The sequence below is a fragment of the Passer domesticus genome, chromosome 8, assembly GCF_036417665.1.
Source record: "Passer domesticus isolate bPasDom1 chromosome 8, bPasDom1.hap1, whole genome shotgun sequence".
NCBI classification, from domain to species: domain Eukaryota; kingdom Metazoa; phylum Chordata; class Aves; order Passeriformes; family Passeridae; genus Passer; species Passer domesticus.
In genome coordinates this window covers 57,640,902-57,656,028 of record NC_087481.1, presented here as the reverse complement: position 1 = coordinate 57,656,028, position 15,127 = coordinate 57,640,902, and the positions used below count along the sequence as shown (strand labels likewise).

The following is a 15,127-nucleotide window of genomic DNA, read 5'->3' as shown; positions in this document are numbered from 1 at the left end:
ATGCACCTGTTGCATCCCACAGCAGCACAGTTATTGTTTACATTTCTTTCCTGAGGCTCTCAGCTCCTCAGGACAGGAAAAATCCTAGCAGAGGATTTTTCATAAAATATCATGGCTACCAGGTCCTGTCCCAGCAGCCTGGATCCCACAGCCCCTGGAACAGCCCGGGAACCTCTCCTGGGCTGGGCACCCCCCGTGGAACCCCCCTGGCCACAGCCCTGGGTGAGATCAGGGCTCTCCACACCCAGAGCTGCGTTCCCAGGATCACGGGCAGCAGTGGCACTGCAGGAGCCCCTGACGTGCAGCCACAGCCATCTGAAAGCCTTTGGCACTCAGCAGAGATGGAATTCCTGGGCTCTCTTGGAAAAGCCGTTCCTGTCTGCTTTGGCTGAAGGCAGTGTCTGTGTCTGTCCAACGAGAGGAACTGATCTTTGACACTTACTGCCCTTGTCAGGGCAGCAGTGGCTCACTCCCTGCCTTCTGGCACACACAAACTCTGTAACGGGAGCATCAGCCCCCTCCTGCCCTGGCCATGCCCTGCTCCAGGGCACAGGCTGTGCCAAGGGGGTAAATCTGCCCTGTTCCTTCTTCCCACAGGAATGAATTCCTCACAAATCCTCCCAGACAGCGCTGCCAAGCCTTGGAGGGAGCCCTCCAACCTCCTCCTGCCCTTGCCAGCCATCTGCTGTCTCCCTGGGGCAGAACAGGAGACACAGACCGTATCCACAGCTCTGGAAATACATCCAGTTCTCTTTCCCTCTTCCTGCAGGGCCAGGCTGGCCCTGCCCACCCTTCATCCTGCCTCTTCCAGAGTCAAACTCTGCCACAGCTGATGCACAGAGGTTTGGGATGAGTTAAGAGCCTCTCTCTGCTCTGAGGCAGCACAAGCTTTGAGCTGTTTTTATGTTTTTCTGCCACTGTTGTTTTATTTTTCTCTGAACAAACCCCACACCTTGAGCAGTTCATTTATTTTGCTTTCCAGGAAGGCTCGCTGAGCGAAGGATGAAGCATCACCCTCAGTAATAGCAGCACTTTGCTGGATAACCCATCAGAATGGCTTCCTAAAGAGCCTTCCAGGAGAGCAATGAGCTCTTTGTTTGGACACCACGGGCCTGGCAGGCTCTGACAGCTACAAAAGGAATTATTAAGGGTTTTAGGACACGTGGTTTGCTGGAGCACTGTTCCTTCATAACACAAACTGAGCCACCACTGCAACGCCCAGCCTTCAAACAGCCAAAAACCCCAAAGATCCCAGAGCCAAAAGAGCGTCTCTGATACCAATGGAAATGTGAAATATTCCTGGGGAAGTGGAGAACATTTTACAGGGCTGTCTTTCTGCAGCTGCAGGTGCCCAGGGCAGTGTGTTCCTCTCCTGCTGAAGCAGTGTCAGGTACCTCACACCTGATTCAGGTGAAGAGTTCCCTGGAACAGCCACCAAACCCCAGGCCAGGATGGGGAACGTGCAGGAGGAACCAGCAGGGAGTGACCCATAACACACCCAGGCAGCAGGAAATATCTTACTTATGGCACCAGGAGCGCTCCATTCCGCTCTCCTTGATGGATTAAATGACATTTTCCCTTTCTGCAGCCCCAAACTCTGAGCTGGGAGGGGCTGAAGCCTCAGGAGGGAGGAACCAGGGACATTCCCACTGAAGTGAGACATTGACATCAGCTTTAGGGTGCAGGGAGGGAGAGCTTCCCTCCAAACACAACCCAGCAGAGCTTTAGCTTCGCTTCTTTGTGGAAACCAGCCCCAGGAATATTTCCAGGCAGCCCTGAAATGGAAGGAGTGAAGCCCATTGAAACCTCGTGGGAATGAGGAAATGTGTTTAATCACAATTAACACTTTGTGGGTGTGGAGAGCTTAGGCTCACCAGAATGAACTGGAGAGATTTTCATAAAATCCCAAATGCTTTGGGTCGAAGGGATCTCAAATCCCACCCAGTCCCCCCCTGCCATGGCAGGGACACCTTCCACTGAATCAGTCTGTGCCAAGCCCCAGTGTCCAGCCTGGCCTTGGGCACTGCCAGGGATCCAGGGCAGCCCCAGCTGCTCTGGGAATTCCATCCCCACTCTCCCAGGGACCAATTCCTGCCCCAAATCCCATCTAAATCCCCCCTCCTTCAGCTCCTGGATCATTCTGTATTTTTCTCTCTGGTCAGCCTGTTTTGCTGGGAGTTCAAAAGGCTCAGAAGCACAAACACACACAAAATAAACAAGCCAAGCAAACAGAAAAACCCCTGCAAAGCCCTTTAGCTGTTTTCCCAGCAGCACCTGAGCAGCAGATGCCACATCCCCGTGCCATAATCCAGCTTTGCTAAGCCTTGTGGAACTGCCCTGATTGCCCCTGGCTGCGTGCCTGCCCCGTGTGTGCTCGGGGAGCTCTCTCAGAGCTCGTGCCTCGCCAGCCCTGTGGTGGTTGCAGCAATCCAGCACAATCCTCCAGCTCAGGGGCTGCCAAAGGCAGGCAGGAGCTGCCTGAGGAATGCTGCCCTGAGCTTCCACCAAACCCCTCTTGGGCTGCTGGAGGTGCCCAGCTGATCCCTGCCCTGTTTATAAACCTGGCTGCTGCTGAGGAGAAATCTGTGTCCGTGGGGATGGGACCCCAGCCCAGGCAGGGTGTGCTGGGTGTACTGGGAGTGCTGGGAGTGCTGGGAGTGCCCTCCCAGGGGATGTGCTGGGTGTGCTGGGTGTGCTGGGAGTGCCCTCCCAGGGGATGTGCTGGGTGTGCTGGGTGTACTGGGAGTGCTGGGAGTGCTCTCCCAGGGGATGTGCTGGGTGTGCTGGGTGTACTGGGAGTGCTGGGTGTGCTCTTCCAGGGGTTGTGCTGGGAGTGCTCCTCCTGGCAGGGCTGCTGGAGCTCGGGGGGCTGCAGGTGAGGAACAAGGAAAGCCAAAGGCAGGAACAGCCTGGCACACCTGGGGTGCTCACCTGGAGAGGAGCAGCTCCAGGGAGAGCTCAGAGCCCTGCCAGGGCCTGAAGGGGCTCCAGGAGAGCTGGAGAGGGACTGGGGACAAGGATGGAGGGACAGGACACAGGGAATGGCTCCACTGCCAGAGGGCAGGGCTGGATGGGAGATTGGGAATTGGGAATTGTTCCCTGTGAGGGTGGGGCTGGAATTCCCAGAGCAGCTGGGGCTGCCCTGGATCCCTGGCAGTGCCCAAGGCCAGGCTGGACACTGGGGCTGGAGCACCTGGGACAGGGGAAGGTGTCCCTGCATGGCAGGGGTGGCACTGGGTGGCATTTGGGATCCCTGCCATCCCAGCCCATCCAGGATTCCAGGGTTCTGTGCAGGATTCCCAGCAGATTTCTGGCCAAGCCAGGCTCCACCAGGATGGGGACCCCACTCCCAGACTGCCCCAGTCCCCCTCCCACAGGGACAGAACACTCTCAAATCCAATGCCACCCTATAAATTAAACCACTCTTAAATATTAAAACCATGAATTGAAATTATTTGCTGGATTTCACCCCCTTTGCAGCAACACTGTTGTTCCCAGCTGCTTTTCTGGTTTGCTTTTTGTTTTCTTGCCATAACTTTATGATTCTAGGGCAGAACACAGAAGCTCCCTGGTTTCTGTCAGCCTTTGCTTGCTGGTGACTCAGGTGCTCTGGGGGAAAGCCAAGGCTCTGGCTGCAGATGGAATTCATTCTCAAACTCCTGAACTGCTCCTGAAAAGATGGAAAGCACAGATTTAAATCTGCATAGATTTAAAGTACATCTTCATCACACTTGGAGCTTTAGAAGGAGCTGGGGTGTGAGCAACACCCCAAACTCATCCTGTGGGTTTTGTTTCAGAATCCATTTCAATAACAATCAGGCACTTTGAATTTTGAAGGAATGGTACCAGAAGCTGACAGGAATTTTGCAGGAATGGGAACAAAGGATGGATACACTCAGATTTTTCGGTATTGAAAGATGTTTCTTGTATTCTTAAACACAGACTTTAAACTTTCTAAAGACATCCTGAGACCCATAATTGGGATGGGAGAACTTTCCAAGAGAATGATGAATTAATGAGCTGTGAGTGTTGGAATCCTGGGGTCTCTCAGGTTGGAAGGGACCCTCAGGGATGCCCGAGTCCACCTGTGCTCCTTACCTCAGGTAACATCTCCTGCTTGCCTCCGAAGCTCCTCACCCAAATCCAGGTCTGTGACCTGCACCTGATTCCTCCTCTTTTGTTTTTACCCTTTCTCTTCCCTTTTTCACTCTGATCTCTGTCCAGGGAGAGAATTCCAGTGATTTGTCCTCCAGGATACACAAGAGCCTCCCACTGTGTTGGATGGTTCTGAGAACCCTGGGCTCTGAGATCAAAGAGCAGAGGTCCTTCCCTCTGCCCACCTGCACAGAAGGGCAAAGCTCCTCCTGCAGGCAAAGCACTGCAGGGGAGCTGGGGAACACAAACCAGGCAGCTGCATCCGAAACAAGGCATGAAAGGGAGCCTGGAAGGATTATTCTCTCTACCCCACATTCCCACAGTGCTGGGCTCTCCCGCCTGGGACACTCCCAGTTCCCAGGGCTGCTGGGGGGAATGTTTTCCCTCAGCAATCCCGGGCACAAATCCCACATTATCCCTTGCACTGGGATGGCTCCAGGGCAGCCCGGGGCCAGGCTGTGCTGGGGGCTGTGGAAACAGCCCTGGGAGCCTTTTCCCAGCCAGGGATGAGGAGAAATTCCCTGGGAGCAGTTACCTGGGGGGTGTGGGGCTCCCTCCAACCCAGGGTCCTTCTCCATGGGGGAAATATCCCAGAGCACAGACAGCAAACCAGCAGGAAAAGCAGAAAGAGAAAAAAATGGGTTGGTTTTGTCACTGAAAAGGAAAAAGAAGAGGAGGAAGCACGGTTCCATATTTGGCAGTGCCATAATTCAAGGCCAGTTCATGTGGGTTTGGGAAAGCCTGGTCTGGTGGAAGGTGTCAGGAGAGGACAAGGGGGGAAGGATTTAAACTGACAGAGAAAAGCTTTACATTGGATTTTAGGAAGGAATTGTCCCCTGGGAGGGTGGGGATGGAATTCCCAGAGCAGCTGTGGCTGCCCTGGGCCCCTGGCAGTGCCCAAGGCCAGGCTGGACACCTGGGACAGTGGGAGGTGTCCCTGCCCTTGGGACAGGGCTGAGCTTTAGGATCCCTCAGCCCAACCATTCCATGATAAATTAGAACCCTTTGATATTTACCTGCAGGAGGAAAACTCACCAAGGTAAACTGGCTCCTGCTGGAGTCCAGGACCAAACCCAGCCCTGCACCAACTTAGGAATCATTTAACTGGAAAACTTCCAGGCTCTCCTCCAGCACTGCACACTGGATGTCAGGCAGCAGCAGGGGAAAGCTTCTCCTTTGAATGCCCAGATCTGCTGGGACTCCTTTGTAATCCACACTCTCCTCCAGGTCTTTTGAAGCTTCACTTTAGGCTGAGTTCAAGTGAGTAGTCTTGATTTGTGATTCCTCACGGCATTTTCACTCTGGAGCCCTCTGTTGCTTTGTTTGCTTGGAAAAGAGGATAAAAAACAGAGAGTGAAGAGAAATCACTCTGTAAATCAATGCCTGGCGAGCTCTTAGCTGAGAAATGATTTTATTTATTAAAGATGTGAAAATCCCCCTTCCATTTCACACCTAAATCTTCACTTAAGCAAGATAACTTCAGTCTTCTATGAGGAAGAAGCAGGAGAAGGAGAAATGTTTGGGAGTAGCACAAATGGTGGGGGCTGAGCTCATCAGGATTTTATAACACACAGAAAAGAGACAATGGAGTTCACAACAGCAAAAAGAGAGAGTAGAATCTGAAATATGGCCCTAAAATCTGCTTCACCCGTGCAACAACAGCTTTCCCAGCTGTCTGACAGCTTTAAAGATGTTCCATCAGGAGGAATAACAGATATTTGTCACCGTGGTCAGTGGTTATTTTATCCCCAGTTTGGGTTTTCTGACTCATTCAGCAATCACAGGCTTGTGACAGGCACAGGATGAGGAAGGATTGGGGCAGTGCTGACCCACAGCACATCCCCCACCTCTGCTGTGGCCAGCCTGCTCAGGAACTGCCCTTCCCTGTGTCCTTTCTTATTTACACTGATACCAAGAAACATTTTTCTGGTCATATTTTGTAGTGGAGCAGCACCATTTTAACATTAACCCATTCTCTGCTAGAGAAATTAAAGTTCTGCAGAGGCTTCCCAGTGATTTGGGGAGAGAAAATTTCTCTTTTAACATCATTTACGTGATTTAATTTTTTTTAATTTTAACTGGAAAATTCCCATTTAGCTCAAACCAAAGAGAGTTGATTTTAGATTACAGGGTATTTAAGCAGGAGAAATTTTGGGAATCAGGAAGGAGCTGCATTGGCACCAGGGCTGGGTCCAAGTCTTGCTTCTCCATTCAACAGTCCTTTTCCCCAGCCATAGCATGGGATGGGATACTGGGAATGTTGGTGGGGAGGGGCTGGGATGGGGTACCCAGGGCAGCTGTGGGAATCCCTGGATCCCTGGCAGTGCCCCAGGCCAGGCTGGGACACCTGGGCCAGGGGAAGGTGTCCCTGCCATGGGATGAGCTTTCAGGTCCCTTCTCCCCAAACCACCCGGGCTTGTGGGATTCCATCCCGCCTCAGAGCAGGCTTTTCCCCAGGGATTGCTCCCCTCTGTGCAGCCCCTCAGTCCCCAGCCAGGCATCCCAGCTCAGCCCATCCCAGCTCCTGCTGGCTCCCCTGGAGGGCAGGGGGCACTGGGGCACTCCAGGGCAGAGGAGGGGCAGGAAGGGCCCTGCTCCTGCAGGGAGAGGGGAGAGAGCCGTGAGAGCCTGCACCCCTGTCCCAGGGCAACACTGCCTGCAAAACCCCAGAGCACAGGGAATGCCACAAAGTGCAGGGAATGCCACAAAATACAGGGAATATCCCAAAGCACAGGGAATGCCACAAAGTGCAGGGAATATCCCAAAGCACAGGGAATGCCCCAGAGCACAGGGAATGCCCCAGAGCACAGGTAATGCCACAAAGTGCAGGGAATATCCCAAAGCACAGGGAATGCCCCAAAATGGAATCCCCCAAAGCACAGGGGATGCCACAAAACGCAGGGAATCCCCTAAACATGCAGGGAATGCCCCAAAGCACAGGGAATCCCCCAAAATGCAGAGAATACCCCAAAGTGCAGGGAATCCCCTAAATGCAGGGAATCCCCCAAAGTGCAGGGAACCCCCAAAACACCGGGAATGCCCCAAAGTACAGGGAAACAGGGAATGCCTCAAAACACAGAAATCCCCCAAAACATAGAGAATCCCCCAAATGGAATCCCCCAAAGCACAGGGAATGCTCCAAAACGCAGGGAATTCCCCCAAAACATAGGAATATCCCAAAGCACAGGGAATCCCCCAAAGCACAGGGACTGTGCAGCAGTTCTGGTTCAGAACAGGTGGGTTTCTGTGCCTGGCTGGGACGGGCTCCCAAAGAGCTGCCAGGGGATGGATCTTCCCCATCCCGGGGCTGTTTGCACAGGGATTCAGGGAAGGGCAGCTCCTTTTGCACAGGGATTCAGGAAGGACAGCTCCTTTTGCACAGGGATTCAGGGAAGGGCAGCTCCTTTTGCACAGGGAGTCAGGGAAGGACAGCTCCCTTTGCACAGGGATTCAGGGAAGGACAGCTCCTTTTGCACAGGGAGTCAGGGAAGGAGAGCTCCTTTTGCACAGGGAGTCAGGGAAGGACAGCTCCCTTTGCACAGGGATTCAGGGAAGGACAGCTCCCTTTGCACAGGGATTCAGGAAGGACAGCTCCTTTTGCACAGGGATTCAGGAAGGGCAGCTCCTTTTGCACAGGGAGTCAGGAAGGACAGCTCCCTTTGCACAGGGAGTCAGGGAAGGGCAGCTCCTTTTGCACAGGGATTCAGGAAGGACAGCTCCCTTTGCACAGGGAGTCAGGAAGGACAGCTCCCTTTGCACAGGGATTCAGGGAAGGACAGCTCCCTTTGCACAGGGATTCAGGGAAGGACAGCTCCTTTTGCACAGGGATTCAGGAAGGACAGCTCCCTTTGCACAGGGAGTCAGGAAGGACAGCTCCCTTTGCACAGGGATTCAGGGAAGGACAGCTCCCTTTGCACAGGGATTCAGGAAGGACAGCTCCCTTTGCACAGGGAGTCAGGGAAGGGCAGCTCCTTTTGCACAGGGATTCAGGAAGGACAGCTCCTTTTGCACAGGGATTCAGGAAGGACAGCTCCCTTTGCACAGGGATTCAGGGAAGGACAGCTCCTTTTGCACAGGGATTCAGGGAAGGAGAGCTCCTTTTGCACAGGGATTCAGGAAGGACAGCTCCTTTTGCACAGGGATTCAGGAAGGACAGCTCCTTTTGCACAGGGATTCAGGAAGGACAGCTCCCTTTGCACAGGGATTCAGGGAAGGACAGCTCCCTTTGCACAGGGATTCAGGGAAGGACAGCTCCCTTTGCACAGGGAGTCAGGAAGGACAGCTCCTTTTGCACAGGGATTCAGGAAGGACAGCTCCTTTTGCACAGGGATTCAGGGAAGGAGAGCTCCCTTTGCACAGGGATTCAGGAAGGACAGCTCCCTTTGCACAGGGATTCAGGGAAGGAGAGCTCCTTTTGCACAGGGATTCAGGAAGGACAGCTCCTTTTGCACAGGGATTCAGGAAGGACAGCTCCCTTTGCACAGGGATTCAGGGAAGGACAGCTCCCTTTGCACAGGGAGTCAGGAAGGACAGCTCCTTTTGCACAGGGATTCAGGAAGGACAGCTCCCTTTGCACAGGGAGTCAGGAAGGACAGCTCCTTTTGCACAGGGATTCAGGAAGGACAGCTCCTTTTGCACAGGGATTCAGGAAGGACAGCTCCTTTTGCACAGGGATTCAGGAAGGACAGCTCCTTTTGCACAGGGATTCAGGGAAGGAGAGCTCCTTTTGCACAGGGATTCAGGGAAGGAGAGCTCCCTTTGCACAGGGATTCAGGAAGGACAGCTCCCTTTGCACAGGGATTCAGGAAGGACAGCTCCTTACTGAGGCACGTTAAGAAGCTGAAATAAAAGATTCCTCTTGTTGTTGGGGTCTCTGAGCACAGGCAGAGCCACAGGAGGCACCACTGCATGCAGAAAATCAGAAATAACATCATAGTGCAAGCACAGCACTATCATGAACAAGTTGTAACAATTGAATCCATTATTGAAAGCTAAATTTCCCCTATTTTCAGCAAGTTCTGGTGCCTTTGGGATGGATTGTGCAGCTCTGTCCCCTCCAGCAATAAAACCTTAATAGACTGAAACTTTTCAATTGTGTGGCGGGCAATGGGATGCAGTTTCATTTTATAAGGGGCCATCAATAATACATAAAAAATATTGTAAACCAGAATGTGATTATTTTAATTCCTCAGAGCAGGTCTGGAGAAACAGGGGGTGAAGTGCAACACTCAGCAGGGGCCAAATGCAATTATTTATTCCTGCTAAATTCCACTGGAGCTGGTCAGACCCTGCTGTTCCAAAATCCTCCCTCCAGTCTTGGTGGCCTGAGAATTGCGGATTCCTCATCCCTGGCAGTGCCCAAGGCTGGGCTGGATGGGGCTGGGAGCAGCCTGGGATGGTGGGAGGTGTCCCTGAACATTGCAGGGGGTGGAATGGGATGGACTTTGAGGTCCCAAACCATGCAATTTCATCTTAATTAAATCCTAATATAGGATAAAAAGATAATATAATACATAATAATATTATATATTATAATATAAAAATATAATGAAATATAATAGATATAATATAATATATATTAAATAATATGAATATATTTTAAATAAAAATAGATAAAATATAATAATACATAATAAATACTATAGGATACATTTACTATAATATAATATAATTAATATAATATGATACAATATAATATAATAACTACTGTGATATAACAATAATATAATAATAATAATAATAATAATAGTAAGTAATCCATCTTAATTAAATCCTAGAATAATGTCCTAAAATACCACTCCTGCTCAGCAAACTGCACCAGCCTCTAGGTTTGAAGAATGAACTGGGCAGGAAATAAGTTCTGAATTGTGTTTTTCAACCAGAAGGTCCCCTCCACCCCAAAGCAGTCTGTGACACTCTCTGAACCCGAGCATGGAGCTGATCTCTCACTCAAGAACAATTAAAGCTATTTAATTAGTATTTAACGTGATGAGAACGCACATCACAGGCTCTAACAGCAGAAGGTGGGAGATCATGGAATCACAGACTCCCCCGAGCTGGAAGGAGCCCCAGGATCATCCACCCCAACAATGCCGCGTGCCTCAGAGCTGTGCCCAAAGCCCTGGGGCTGGGTTTCTCCCTGTCTCCCCAGGCAAAGGCAGCCCAGCTGTCCCTGAACCAGGAGGGCACATTTGTGGGCACAGCAGCACAAGCACACCCTGCCAGCGAGGCTCCTGCTCCTGCTGAGCAGCATCTTCCTTGGATAAGGTGCAGTACTGACAGGAACTGCAGGGATTTGGGACAGGCCCCGGGGCAGCAGGGGAAGCTCTGGGGTTGCTCACCCTGAGCTTTGCTCTGGAAAGCACCTGCCACAAGGTGGGTTTAGTCAGGAATAACCTGAGCTCACACCTGCAGGGCTTTCCAACGCTGTGAGCACCCACAAAGGGACAGGGAGCTGAGCAGGGCACAAGCCAGGCCTCAGAGGAGTTTTTATAAAGCTCTGGCATGGCTGCCCGGGGAGGTGGTGCAGTCCCCATCCCTGGGTGTGTTTAACACAGCCTGGATGTGGCACTGGGGGCCAGGGTTCAGTTGGGTGTTGGGGCTGGGTTGGGCTCAGTGATCCTGGAGGTCTCTCCCAGCCTGGAGATTGTGTGAGTCAGACACACGTGGGCCAGGTGAGCACCCCACACACCTCAGCCAGGGGCATCGGAGAGCTCCTGCACTGCCACAGCCTCTGGGAAGGGCTCCAGAGCCCACAGCCCTTCCCTGAGGAGCCTCCCTGGGGACAGAGCCAGGGCCACGTGCTGCCTCGTGACATCTGCAGCCCGTCAGGCCTGGCACGGAGGTGCAGAGAGGCAGGAGCTCCCCGTGCAGCGGCTGAGGCACCTGCTGCTCCCCTGTGGCACCGTGCCCTCGCGGGGTGCCCGGCAGAGCCCCAGCCCCTTCCCCGGGAGCGGGCACGCTGCAGGGCAGCGCCCACAGCCACGTGCTGAGCGTTCTGGCATTTCACAGCGGCTGCTGAGAGCCCACATCATCACCCACATCTGCCCGAGCACAGCGTGCCCAGATGGAATGGCACCCGTGCAAGTGGCACTCGGCAGGGCCCGGGGTGCCAGCTCTGTCCTCCCCCTCCGCGCTGTGTCACACACGCCGCCTTTGTGGCACTCGGCATGACACACTGAGACTTGGACAGGCTTGCAGAGCAGCCTCCTCTCCCAGCAGCTCTGGGCAGGCTCGTTCCCAGGGGGTTCCATGAATCCTGGCCCCCCGAGCCCCCGGGATGGGTGAATGCCCATGCCCAGCACACGGGGCATCCCCTCAAACCGAGCTGCTGAGCCAGCCTCCCCTGCAGGGTGAGCACACACGGGCTGCACCCACTGCCCGCCGACCCCAAGGGGGCTCAGGGTAGCCCCCAGCTAATTAACCCCTCCTCATTAGACACAGCCGGTCCCCAGCAGGGCGGGGCTGTGCCAGGGAAAGAAACTCGGGCCTGGGAGCACCCAGCAAGGCATCCCAGCAATTTGCTCATCAATTGGCAGCTGAGCTGGGCACTGTGGGAGGGCAGGGGCAGCTCCGTCCCTGCTGTGGCACCAGGGACCCCAGGGAGCAGCTGGGGCTGGGCCAGGGGGTTTGGATGGATTCAGGGACAGGTCCATGCCCAGAGGGTGCTGGCACTGCCCAGGGGATGGGCACGGCCCCGAGGCTGCCAGAGCTCCAGGAGCCTTTGGGCAGCACTCCAGGGGTGCCAGGGGGGATTTGGGGGTGTCTGTGCAGGGCCCAGAGCTGCACTGGATCCCTTCCCAGGATATTCTGGAGTCTAAAATCCCCTTTGCTTGCCCCCACCCAGCCCCTCAGGTGTCTCTGGGGACCATTCTGGGGCTGGCCAGTGCCTGCACCCTTTGACTGCTCACAGGGCAACGCCAGGATTTTCCTAATTCCCAGTTCCCAAACTGTCTCCAGCAGCATGGCAGTGACCAAAACAAACAAAAAAAAACCCCACAACAACAAAAAAACCAAAAAAAGCAGAGGCTGTTGGTGAGGATTTCTCTCCATTTTCTTGGTGCAGCTCCAAATGTTAAAACCCAAGAGCAGCTGATGGTGTCCTCTCCCCTACCCTGAGGGATTTACAGGGAAAAAGGTTTCCCAGGTCATCAATCCAGCCTCTGAGTGAGCACCACCACCCCCCCAAACCTCACTGCACAGCACCCCAAAACTCCTGGCTTTGACCCTTCCCCTCATGGAGACTCCACACAAACCCTCTCGAGGAACATCCCCACATGCCAGGAAGTGCCTGGAGTCTGGACAGGTTTTGGGATGGGTTTCCAGCCTGTGCTAACCCCCAGGGCCCCCTGAAATCTGTGTGTGCCTCCAGGGAACAAGGAGCCAGCCCAGGAGCAGTGCTGCTCTGCCTCACGGTGCAAGTGCCAAGAGACAAAAGAAAACATGTTTGCTGCATGAGAAATGTGTTCCTAGCTCGGGAGAGGGAAGAAATCTTCATTTTCTTTAAAGACTAGCTGGAAAATTGGATATTTCTGAAAAACAAACCCTGTGAATATCAAGCAGCCGAGTCCCTGAGGAGCAGCAGCTTCCCCAGGAAGCCTCAGAGACTCCTTCCAAGCACACAGCATGAATAATTCCTGAAATCATGATGGGGGGAGCAGACTGGGGCTCCATGAGCTCCACTGAGGGAATGACTGCAGGGACACAAACCTGAGCACTGCCATCCCAAGGAGCTTGGTGACATCCAGGTGGAGTCCCCAGGCCTGGCGGGGTTTGAAGCTGTGTGGATGTGGCACCTGGGGACATGGTGGCCTTGGCAGTGCTGGACTCCACGTTCCCAGAGGGATTTTCCAAAGGAAATGACTCTGTGACCCCTCTGGCCATCCCCTGGGCACATGGGGGTGACAGGGCTGGCAGCAGGTCCCTGGCACACACTCCTGTCACTGCCTGAGCTGGGCCTGGGGTTTTGGGGTGTCCATGGCCACTTAAACCCAGCTCAATCCATGCCCTGAGCACACCTCACCCAGGGATTTTGGGGTGTTAAAGGTCACTTAAACCCTGCTCAGTCCTTGGCTCTGAGCATCACTGAGCACTCCAGACAGTCTTTGTCACCCTGGGAAGGCACCAGAGGCAGGATTGCTCCACACAAGGCCAGCAGAGGGAGGGACACGAGGAGCAGGGGCTGAGAAGGCTCCAATTCCCTGCCCGAGAATCATGAGAAATCACCTTCAAATCAAAGATACACGGGGGCTTATGAATACTTATGTGAGGTCTGCAAAAAATCCATGGTGGGGCACAAATAAAATATTTTTTAGAAGAGTTAAAAAGTGGCAAGTGCTTTGTGGGTGTGGAGGCATCTGGCACTGAAGGGATGCTGCAGAGGTCTGGGTTAAGGAGCTGTGGAGAGAATTTCCCTTCCCCGTCCCTCCTCTGTCCCTCTCAGCAGCACAAAAACCTCACCTGAGCCAGGTCAGGTCCCTGCAGGGGATTATTTATCTGATGTGAGGCTGAATCTGGAGGGTTTGGATCTCTTGATGCTGCTCTAGGGGCTCTTCCTTTGCCACTGCAAACCTGCAGAGAGAGAAACCAGAGAAAAAATTGTAACCAAAAATACCCAACCCAACCTGAAACCAAAACCAACCAACCAAACAAACAAAAAAAACCAAAACAAAACAAAAAACCCAACACCAAAAAAAAAATCCCAGCAAAAAACAAACCCAAAAATCCCACCAAACCCCCAAACAATCACAGTAAACCAAAACAAAAAACCCAACCAAACAAAAAACCCCAAACAAACAAACAAACAAAAACCCAAACCAAATAAACAAACCCAAAACTCCCCCAAAAAACCCTAAACCCAAGACACAACCCAAACCACATCAAAGCCCCCAGATTCTCAGTATTTGGAGTTTCTAAGGCCCCAGTGCTCACCTGTTCCAAGGTTTCCATTGGTTTCATTTCCAAGAGGCTCCTGAAGGTGCTCCAGGACTCCCTCCCTGTGCCAGGCAGGGCAGGAGCCACAGCCCCGGGCTGATGGCAGAGGAGAATCCCTGCTGTTGTCCCAGGGACTCACCCAGGTGATGGAAACTCAGCTGCTCCTCCTGTGAAGGGATGAGGAGTTCAAAGCGAGTCCAATACCCGCAGTGACCCCTCCTCTCATTCCCTAGCAGCCTTCCATGGTTCCAGGGGTCTCTGTGGCTCCCAGTGGCATTACTGAGCATTCCTTCCTCTGGGACAAACAGGGCCAGCAGACTCAGCAGCCTGTGAAATCATTGTGGCCCATTGTCTCACATGCCCTGGACTCGATTTATCAGAGAATCCCAGACTGGTCTGGGAAGGGACCCCAAATCCCACCAGTGCCACCCCTGCCATGGCAGGGACACTTCCCCTGTCCCAGGGGCTCCAGCCCCAGTGTCCAGCCTGGCCTTGGGCACTGCCAGGGATCCAGGGGCAGCCCCAGCTGCTCTGGGCACCCTGTGCCAGCCCTGCCCACCCTGCCAGGGAAGGATTTCTCCCCAGCCCTTCCTGCACACTTCCCTGAGCCCACCCACAGTCACAGAGTGCTTTGGTGAGCCAGAACCCCGTGCTGCTGCTTTGGCACCACTCACAACAATCCTAACCACTGAGATGGAGTTGATCCACTGTAATTCTGTGAACCCTTGAAGAAACCCGAGGGTAGAGATCCCAACCATGAGATGCCATCCACCCATCCCTTCATCCATCCATCCATCCATCCATCCATCCATCCATCCATCCATCATCTGTCCATCATCCATCCCTGCATCCATCCATCAATCCCTCCATCATCCCTCCCTCCATCACCCATCCTCCATCCATCCCTGCCTCCCCTCTGCCCATCTCCAGGCTCAGCGCTCACGCAGAGCTTGGGGACACCCAGTGCCTGATCCCCGCGGCCCCAGCAGCTCTGCACACAGATCCTGGTCCCTTATCTCTGCAGAGTGAAAGTGAGACA

The 15,127-nt window shown here is 53.5% G+C and overlaps 1 long non-coding RNA gene across 3 annotated transcripts; it reads right to left on the bottom strand.

Moving 5' to 3' along the window:
* Positions 1-321: 321 nt before the first annotated feature.
* On the bottom strand, positions 322-10,913 carry LOC135305919 (uncharacterized). Of its 3 annotated transcripts, none has more exons than XR_010366915.1 (4): positions 4,691-6,422; positions 4,099-4,216; positions 3,470-3,670; positions 322-1,775 (listed from the first exon to the last, which is right to left on the bottom strand). It is a non-coding gene; the product is annotated as an uncharacterized LOC135305919 (long non-coding RNA). The 3 variants fall into 3 exon arrangements; XR_010366916.1 differs by lacking the exon at positions 322-1,775 and adding an exon at positions 10,847-10,913 and having other exon boundaries at positions 3,409-3,670; positions 4,691-5,481; XR_010366914.1 differs by lacking the exon at positions 322-1,775 and having other exon boundaries at positions 3,409-3,670.
* Between the last annotated feature and the right edge of the window lie 4,214 nt (positions 10,914-15,127).